Below are 8,106 nucleotides of genomic sequence, written 5' to 3' on the forward strand. Positions count from 1 at the left end.
TAGTCATTCACTATAAAGGCATGTATTTTAACATGCCCAATCTTATGCCTTATTAGTTATTTGTCATATTATATTGAGCTGCTCTGGCCCTTCAAAATAAGAGTGAAAACAGCCCAGATTCACTCAGACTCCCCCACTCACACAATGAGCAAAATGCAGAGATGTTGTGTATAAGTTACATCGTGATGAGTGAGTATCAATCTGAGTGTAAATAAGTCTAAGGCCTTGTCTGCATTAAAATAATTGATATACACCAGTGAAAATTAGTTACAGAGGCTGGATGCACCAACACAAAGTGGGCTTCATTCCAGCATAGCTTAATTCAGTCCGTTACCAAGTTCAGTGACACTTGGATAAACCCACTTTATGCTGGTGCCACCCATTAATTAGGGATTAAGTCAATGTAGTTACAACACTGGAAGTTTTCTTAATGTAAAAGCGGCCTAGGTAAATCAAGAGGGACTCTGGTGCTGATGTAATTTTTGCCTTCCTTCAGTCCCCTCATCATGTGTATTATACTAACTTAGTGTCACCTTTAAATCTGGCCCTGTGTATTTAGGAAGCATATTACAAATTAGAGTGCTCTACTCCATAAGCTTTGCTTCCTCTCTCAGTTATTTCTTGATTTAATAATGCTCAGTTCAAGGGATAAGCAAAGTTTAAATAAAATAAGAACTGACATTAAGACCTTTTGGTCAATCTCTAATAATGTACTTTTCTGGACTACTGTGAGAACAATTTGTAGTGAGCCACTGAACCCAGCTTTGGACAGAATGTTGCTAGGTCTCTGGCAAGCCTTTCTACGAAAGGCATATCCAGAGATTTTTTTTTTTAAACTGAAACATTCTTAATGTATGTGTGTGATACTGAATGAGAAAAGAAATGAGATTCTCATGTAATAAACTCTCTTTAATCAGCTGAGAAGTTATCAGGTTATTATTTGTGAAACAAGTGCCATGTAAATCTTCATGTCTTATACGCAATGCTTTATAGAACATATCTATAGTGCTATAAAGGGCCTCAAGCTTGCAAACGTACACTTGAGTAACTGTCTTATTGAGGAGGTTTAAATGCCTGTTCATAATTAACATACTGAGTTGCATAATCATTAACAGAATTCATACAAGGTTATTTAATATAAACTTCACCACTAGGGAGCACCAGCGTACAAACTATTTTAGACTTCCCATAACAAAAGCAAAAAATTAACAAAATACATCTTGCAAACTCAATATTTTTAATGTAATGTAATTTTAAAAATTATTCATATGGGGACTAGGTGATTCAGGACTCAGTGGACTAGAAGAGCCTGTTTATTTGAGGTCGTAAGTTCTGTCCAACCAAGAGCTGTGCTGTAGCATCTGTGAAATTAGCTGAAGTTTTCTGCCCAGGCCCTACTGGAGTGGCATCTTTATTACTCTCAAAGAGCCAAGAGTATTGGAAACTAAACTACACTTTCTACCCTACATGTGGTCCTTCTAGGACAGCACAGGACTAAACAGTATATCTGATCTGTAGCTATAGAGAATTTCAGGCTGTTAACCCGGCACTTTTCACGAACACTGAATTCATTTTTAATATAGTTGCTTTTATCAAAAAGCTTGTAGCACTAACTACCTAGTCATTGCACTACATCTCACGGACACCTTATATTGCAAAAATATTTGATCTGGGCAATACAGGACTTTAAAAAAGGAGAGCTTGATGCTACCTCCTTCAGCACCTTGTATGAGACTCTATGGTGAAAATTCTTGTTATTAATATAACTAATACACACTTCCAATATGGTTTGTGTACAATATGCACCAGGGCTGGCTCCAGGCACCAGCGGAGGAAGCACGTGCCTGAGGCGGCACATGCTAAGGGGCAGCATTCCATCCATTCTTAAAATATATTTGGGCAATGATCGTGTGTTGAAATCTCTTTTTAATACTCGCTGGGAGGCACATGCAGTGGCAACAAGTGCAATTCTGGAGTCCTACTCAAAGATTGTGGATGCATTAGAAAGTATAGCTGAAGACCAATCTCACAAAAGGGAGAAACTATATGAGAGGCAGAAAACATTGCAAACAAGATGCAAGAACTAGAGTTTGTATTCATGTTGACCATGTGGAATGAAATTTTACAACACTTTTACCACACAAGTCAAGCTCTCCAAGAAAAAGAATTGGATTTGAAAACATGTGCAGACCTCTGTCAATCATTAGCACACCACTTACACACTTTGAGGAATGATTTCAAAAGATTTGAAGACATATCAAAAGATATCTTGCCCGATATTAACTACAAAGAAGCCCAGTCCCGTAAGCGAATCAGGAAAAAACAAGCAAATTATAGCAGTGCAACAAAAACAGCATTGAATCCTAGAGACACATTTTGCGCAACTACTTACTACTCTATAATTGATACACTTGAAGCTCAAAGGAAGAGGAGAGGTGAAGTGTACAAAGAAGTATCAAGTAGATTTTCTTTTCTAAATGATATGGACTTATCTGATGAATAATATTCACAAGGTTCCCAAAAGCTAGTTGACTCATACCCTGTTGACTTGAACATGAATCTCTGTGGAGAAGTATGGCAGTTCCACTGTTATGTGCGCAAAGTTTACTGAAACAGGAAAAATGAAATTCAGTCACATTGATCTTCATGACAATACTGAAAGACAGAATACAATGTGTATTTCCAAATATAGAGATCGCACTACGTATTTTTCTAACATTGATTATTAACTGCTCCGTAGAACACTCTTTTTCTCAGCTGAAAAGAATAAAAAATCCTCAGAGAACAACTATGTATCAGGACAGACTTAATTCACTTTTCCTAACTGTCAGGGTGGTTAAGCACCAGAATAAATTGCCTAGGGAGGTTGTGGAACCTCCATCATTGGAAATTTTAAAGATCAGGTTAGACAACACCTGTCAGGGATGGTCTAGATCAGGGGTCGGCAACCTTTCAGAAGTGGTGTGCCAAGTCTTCATTTATTCACTCTAATTTAAAGTTTCGCGTGCCAGTAATACATTTTAAGGTTTTTAGAAGGTCTCTTTCTATAAGTCTATAATATATAACTAAACTATTGTTGTATGTAAAATAAATAAGGTTTTAAAAATGTTTAAGAAGCTTCATTTAAAATTAAATTAAAATGCAGAGCCCCCTGGACCAGTGACCAGGACCCGGGCAGTGAGAGTGCCACTGAAAATCAGCTCACGTGCCGCCTTCGGCACGAGTGCCATAGGTTGCCTACCCCGATCTAGATAATACTGTCATGAGTGCAGAGGACTGGACTAGACCTCTCAAGGTCCCTTCCAGTTCTATGATTCTAACACCTCAAAAACTGAGAAAACGCAGAGCTGTGGGTGAAACTCTGTCTTTATCCCACCATTGACCAGATATGTTTATCCAATCCATGTTCAACTGAATCTTCCTCTTATCTGAATCATGGTTACATCCTCCAACATGAATCCCTTCCCAATCATTCCCCAGTTATCCAAAGCCTGCTTAACCATTTCTGATGTCCCTGAAGCATGTAATTGAAATGAGGCTTTACAAGATATATCATAATTGCTGTAATATCTAGGCATAATGGGATAGAGTTGAAGACAGTTACAGGCTCATGTCTGAATTTCTTGTCATACACATTTTAAATATAACCTACATTGTGTGTAGCCAACAGATATAAATCAGATACTTTAAAAATCTCAGATTCTGCTTCCCATAACTCAGACAAGAATTTAGCCATAACATTTTTGTCCAATGGGACCCACATTAGTTGCTATGCTTCATATTCCTTGTTTTCTCTGTCAAGCTGGATTTGCAAACAAGACACTTTTCACATGGAACTCTTTGTAAAGCATCCCCCAAACATACCCTGTGCTAATCCTCACTTTGTGGTTTGACAGTAGATCACTCTACATATAATGTTCATGGATATTATTGTCTGTAGCCAATTTCACAAACACGTTTATTTGATCGAAGCAAGTGAAATTCTTGAGGTAAACAGGCACTCAGTGAGCTGTCAAAATGAGCAGGCTGCAGGAACCAGCAGAACTGATTCTGTTGATATGATATTGAACAGAGTTCTGCTGGCAGGAAGATTAGCACTATCCATGCTTGTTACCATAATGAGCACGTACGGATACAAACAATTCCACTGTCAGCATCAGCATGACATCTTGTTGTCTCTTCCCATGGCATGTGGTGTTACAACCCGAGAAATGCTGGCACACAAATCCACCACTTTATCAGTGGATCCTATGGCAGGACCAGTAGCAGCAGAAAGGACAGAGTGGGTGGCTAAAGATATATGGCCTGAAGAGGGCCCCACATTAAGGTTGGGTCTGGCTTTCTCTGCCTGTGATGAACAACAAAATAATTTAGTGTCTATTCTGTGGTGCATAGTTAGAATAAAACACTTCAGTTTCCACACAATAAATGAAAACCAACATCTTGCACAGCATGGTGGAACCAATGCAATTAGGTCAACGATGATGATGCCTCTTAAAGGCATGATGATTCAGATTACGCTTCCCTCAATACTCCTATTACTATAATAAATGTGTTCTTTGGAACTAGAAAATGCAAAATGGAATATAAGATGCCGCCTCTGGATTGGTTGTGATTATGTTCACTTGTAAAATTACATCTATCATCCCTGAACAAACACTAAGGGCCAGATTGAGTGTCATACTACACACAGCTAGGCTGGACAAAGGGGCTATTGATGCAGAGATACTCTATCCTAGGCACTGAGCTGCCTCTGCCGCAGATCTAGAATCAAGAGTGTTCTTGGGTGGACCAAGATGGAGCAGTAGGTGGGGAGGGGTGGGATAGGAAAGGGACAGACAGTGCTGCAGGCAGGCAGGGGCATGTTTGAGCTTTGCAAAGCTACATAAGGGCCATTGCAACAGAGGATCAAGCCCTGAGGGCTATCCTCCCCTATGCTGTGGGTGGGTGGGAGCACTGCACCAGTTTCCTGTAGCCCCTGAATAATACTCCCTAGGACACACATGCTACCCCTCCCTGCCCCAATCACACCCCTTTGTTCCAGAACCAGCACTGCGGTGAACCTGCCTCTAAATGTCATGGCTCAGAGTCTGATTCTGATCTCACTTACACTGGTGCAACTCCACTGAATTCAGAGGCGATCTTCCTGATTTACCTTGTTGGGGGCACAGAACCAGGTCCAGGATGTTTAACTTCAATGTGTATGTGGTGACTGGTTGGTTAAGGGGTTAGTTGTAGACTATCCAACTATTTACCTAAAGCACCCGTTTGACTAACCCTGGTTCACAGTAATGACAGTTCTGATTCCCATCCAAGGGCTTACTGAGTGTAGTGGCCCAGCTCCCTTTTCCAGCTGACAAATGCCCACATTCAAAATTAACTACCACTGTTACCAATCCTATTGGCAGCCATATCAGGGAGATTAAGGATTGAATGGGCATAGAGACCGAACTGAATTTTAGATTCTCACCCCTTGAGCTGGTATCTCCAGGGAAAACTGACAATGAGGTGGTTTACTTGGTAGCTCTTCTGTGGATAAAACACAGGACTTCAAGTATTGCCATAATCACTGGGGTCCCCACCTGTGGTAGCACTGGCTAATCCACAGAGGTATTTCCATAATGCAACCCAATGAAGGAAACTAAACAGGCATTTTGTTAGAGCTCCATTAGCTTTTCTTGAACAGTGAATTACTTGGCAGCAGCTGGGAGAGAAGAAAACAATGCTAGCTGCCAAAGGGAGGTATGAATGTCATGGCCACTTCAACCCCTCCATGTTTTATTATCTGCAAAGTTATAGCCTACTCGAATACTCAGCTTTTGTAATTATAGAACTCATTAGTGGAAATCAGCACATTTAGTATGTACTTAAATGCAACACAGACTATTGTAAAAATACATTAAAGTGCTTTATAAGAGCCATGACCATTTTACACCACAGTGTACTGTTTTACACCACAGTATAACACTAGCTTCAGTACTTCATGAAGTATTCCAGCTTTTGTTCTGTTCATTTCTCTTCACTTAGTAAACAGAAGAGGAAAGGTAAGAATGCATTTTAGGGGCTTTTTAATGCACTTAAACATGTAGTTGAAGTTTTCTGAGGGTAAGGCGAGAATGACCACCACTTCATTCACTCTCTTCCTCCATTTCCAGCCAGCTAATCCACCTACAGCTGTTCGACATAAGAGCAAATTGGAAGGAGACTGTATCAACAGTAGTAAGCAAGTGGCAGTATCAGGAATCATCAAGTGATAGTGGCATCTGGAGTATCATAAGCAGCATACTTGCATGTAATTACATTAATTGTATTTAATTACACTGTGACCTGAACATGCTGCTTCTGAGGGATAACACATAATACGGTATATCAGTTTTAAAAAGGAACTTGAACAAGTTCATGATTAGCTTTTTTTAAATCATGGCTCTGCTCTGAAATACACAAGGTATCTGTGTGTGCTATAAATCACCCATAGGAGAGACAGAGGGACAAGTAGGAGATCCTTCACCACATTATCTGAAACCTCTTAAAACATGTTTCCCTTTGGTACAAGGGAAAGTTTGTTATTTGACTGCAACCAATGTATCCGCCTCACCTGTAGCATGAAGGCCTGATAACCAGCTAGCCTAGAGACCTTACAGTTTCAGCCAGTATAATCATCCCAAAGGGGACCCTGGGTGCAGCCTCACTCACCCCCTCCCCCATGCTCCAGTTGCTCCTTCAGAGTTTAATCACTGGGGGTGGGGTGGGGGAAGCAAAGCAGAAAAACCCAGGCCCACCCACTCCACCAGGTTCCCAACCTAGGGCCCTACAGGTTTATCAAAGTGTCCAGCCCAGTTACTGAGCTACCCTAAATTATGTTTCACCCACATCACTTCCTACCAGCCTGAAGTGCTTCAGTTTGGGGCGTGGTACCACCAGCTTAGCAGACTCTCCTCAGTCTCTTCAGTTAGTCAAAGTCTCTTAGCATTTGCAATTCTCAAAGCAGAGTGTGTGGAGGGGAAAAGGGGGAATCCAAATCCCTGCTGCTAGATCAGCTTTCACAAAGCTGTTGCCATCCTGGCACAGCTCTCAGCATCAGCTTTGCTTCCTAGTGCCACATACAGCGTGTTCCTCCTGCTCCTCGGCTCCTTTTTAACTGTTCCTCCACTGGGAACATGCCTTGCACCTGCTGAGGGGGAGGCAGGGGCAGCTCCAGGCCCCAGCACGCCAAGCGCGTGCTTGGGGTGTCATGCCACGGGAGGCGCTCTGCCAGTCACCGGGAGGGTGGCAGGCAGGCAGGCAGCCTTCGGCGGCATGCCTGCGGGAGGTCCACCGGAGCCGCAGGACCGGCGACCGGCAGAGCGCCCCCCCCGCAGCATGACGCCGTGCTTGGGGCGGCGAAATGTCTAGAGCCGCCCCTGGGGGGAGGCCCTCCCTAGCCCGGTATTGCTCTACTCCCAGCTAGGGCTGCCTGGGTTTCCAGGGTCTATAGCAGCCTTCCTATGCCAGGGCTTCCAGACTCCTTGCTGTGGGCCTGGCACTAGCTGCGGCTCTCAGAACTTCCTGCTATGGAGATGAGAGCCTGAAAGTCCTGAGAACTATTGGGCCAGAGAGAGTATGAGAATGAGTCTATAGCCTACTGCTTAGCACACCCCCTGGAAGATCCCTTCCAGTCTCTGTTCCAGTGACTATTTAAGTATTTTATACAAAGTGGAACTATTTCAACAGGCAAGACTGAGAGAGACCCCGCTCCAGAATACTCCATAGCTTGGTGGTTAGGTTACTCAACCGGGAGGTGGTTGACCCAGTTGGGTTCAAGTCTCAGCTCCATATTAGGGAGAATAGGGATTTGAACCCAGGTCACTCGTGTCCTGAGTGTTCTAGCTACAGGGTTATTGGCAGAGCCATCCCTTGGGTACGTCAAATTGGGGTGGCCACTCCGGGCCCTGTGCTTTGGGGACCCCCACAGGCCAGACTGATTGGCCGGTATGGTCAGTCCCGGAAGTGATGGGTCGGTCCTGGAAGTGACGGATTAGGGATGGCCCTGGATTGGATATTGGGGAGGGGAGCACTCCAACCACCTCATCCCGGGTTTGTTATGAGAAAGGGATGATCTGTCTTAGG

General features: G+C 42.9%; 1 protein-coding gene across 1 annotated transcript in view; it reads right to left on the bottom strand.

Annotated features, from left to right (window-relative positions):
* C6 (complement C6) overlaps positions 1–7,092 on the bottom strand; it is a 60,367-nt gene extending 53,275 nt beyond the window's left edge. Inside the window, exon 1 of the mRNA XM_039545664.1 lies at positions 6,871–7,092. The gene's annotated coding sequence lies outside the window, so the exon portion shown is untranslated. The remainder of the gene's footprint in view (positions 1–6,870) is intronic.
* Positions 7,093–8,106: the final 1,014 nt, after the last annotated feature.

Source organism: Mauremys reevesii, linkage group 6 (assembly GCF_016161935.1).
Source record: "Mauremys reevesii isolate NIE-2019 linkage group 6, ASM1616193v1, whole genome shotgun sequence".
NCBI classification, from domain to species: Eukaryota; Metazoa; Chordata; order Testudines; family Geoemydidae; genus Mauremys; species Mauremys reevesii.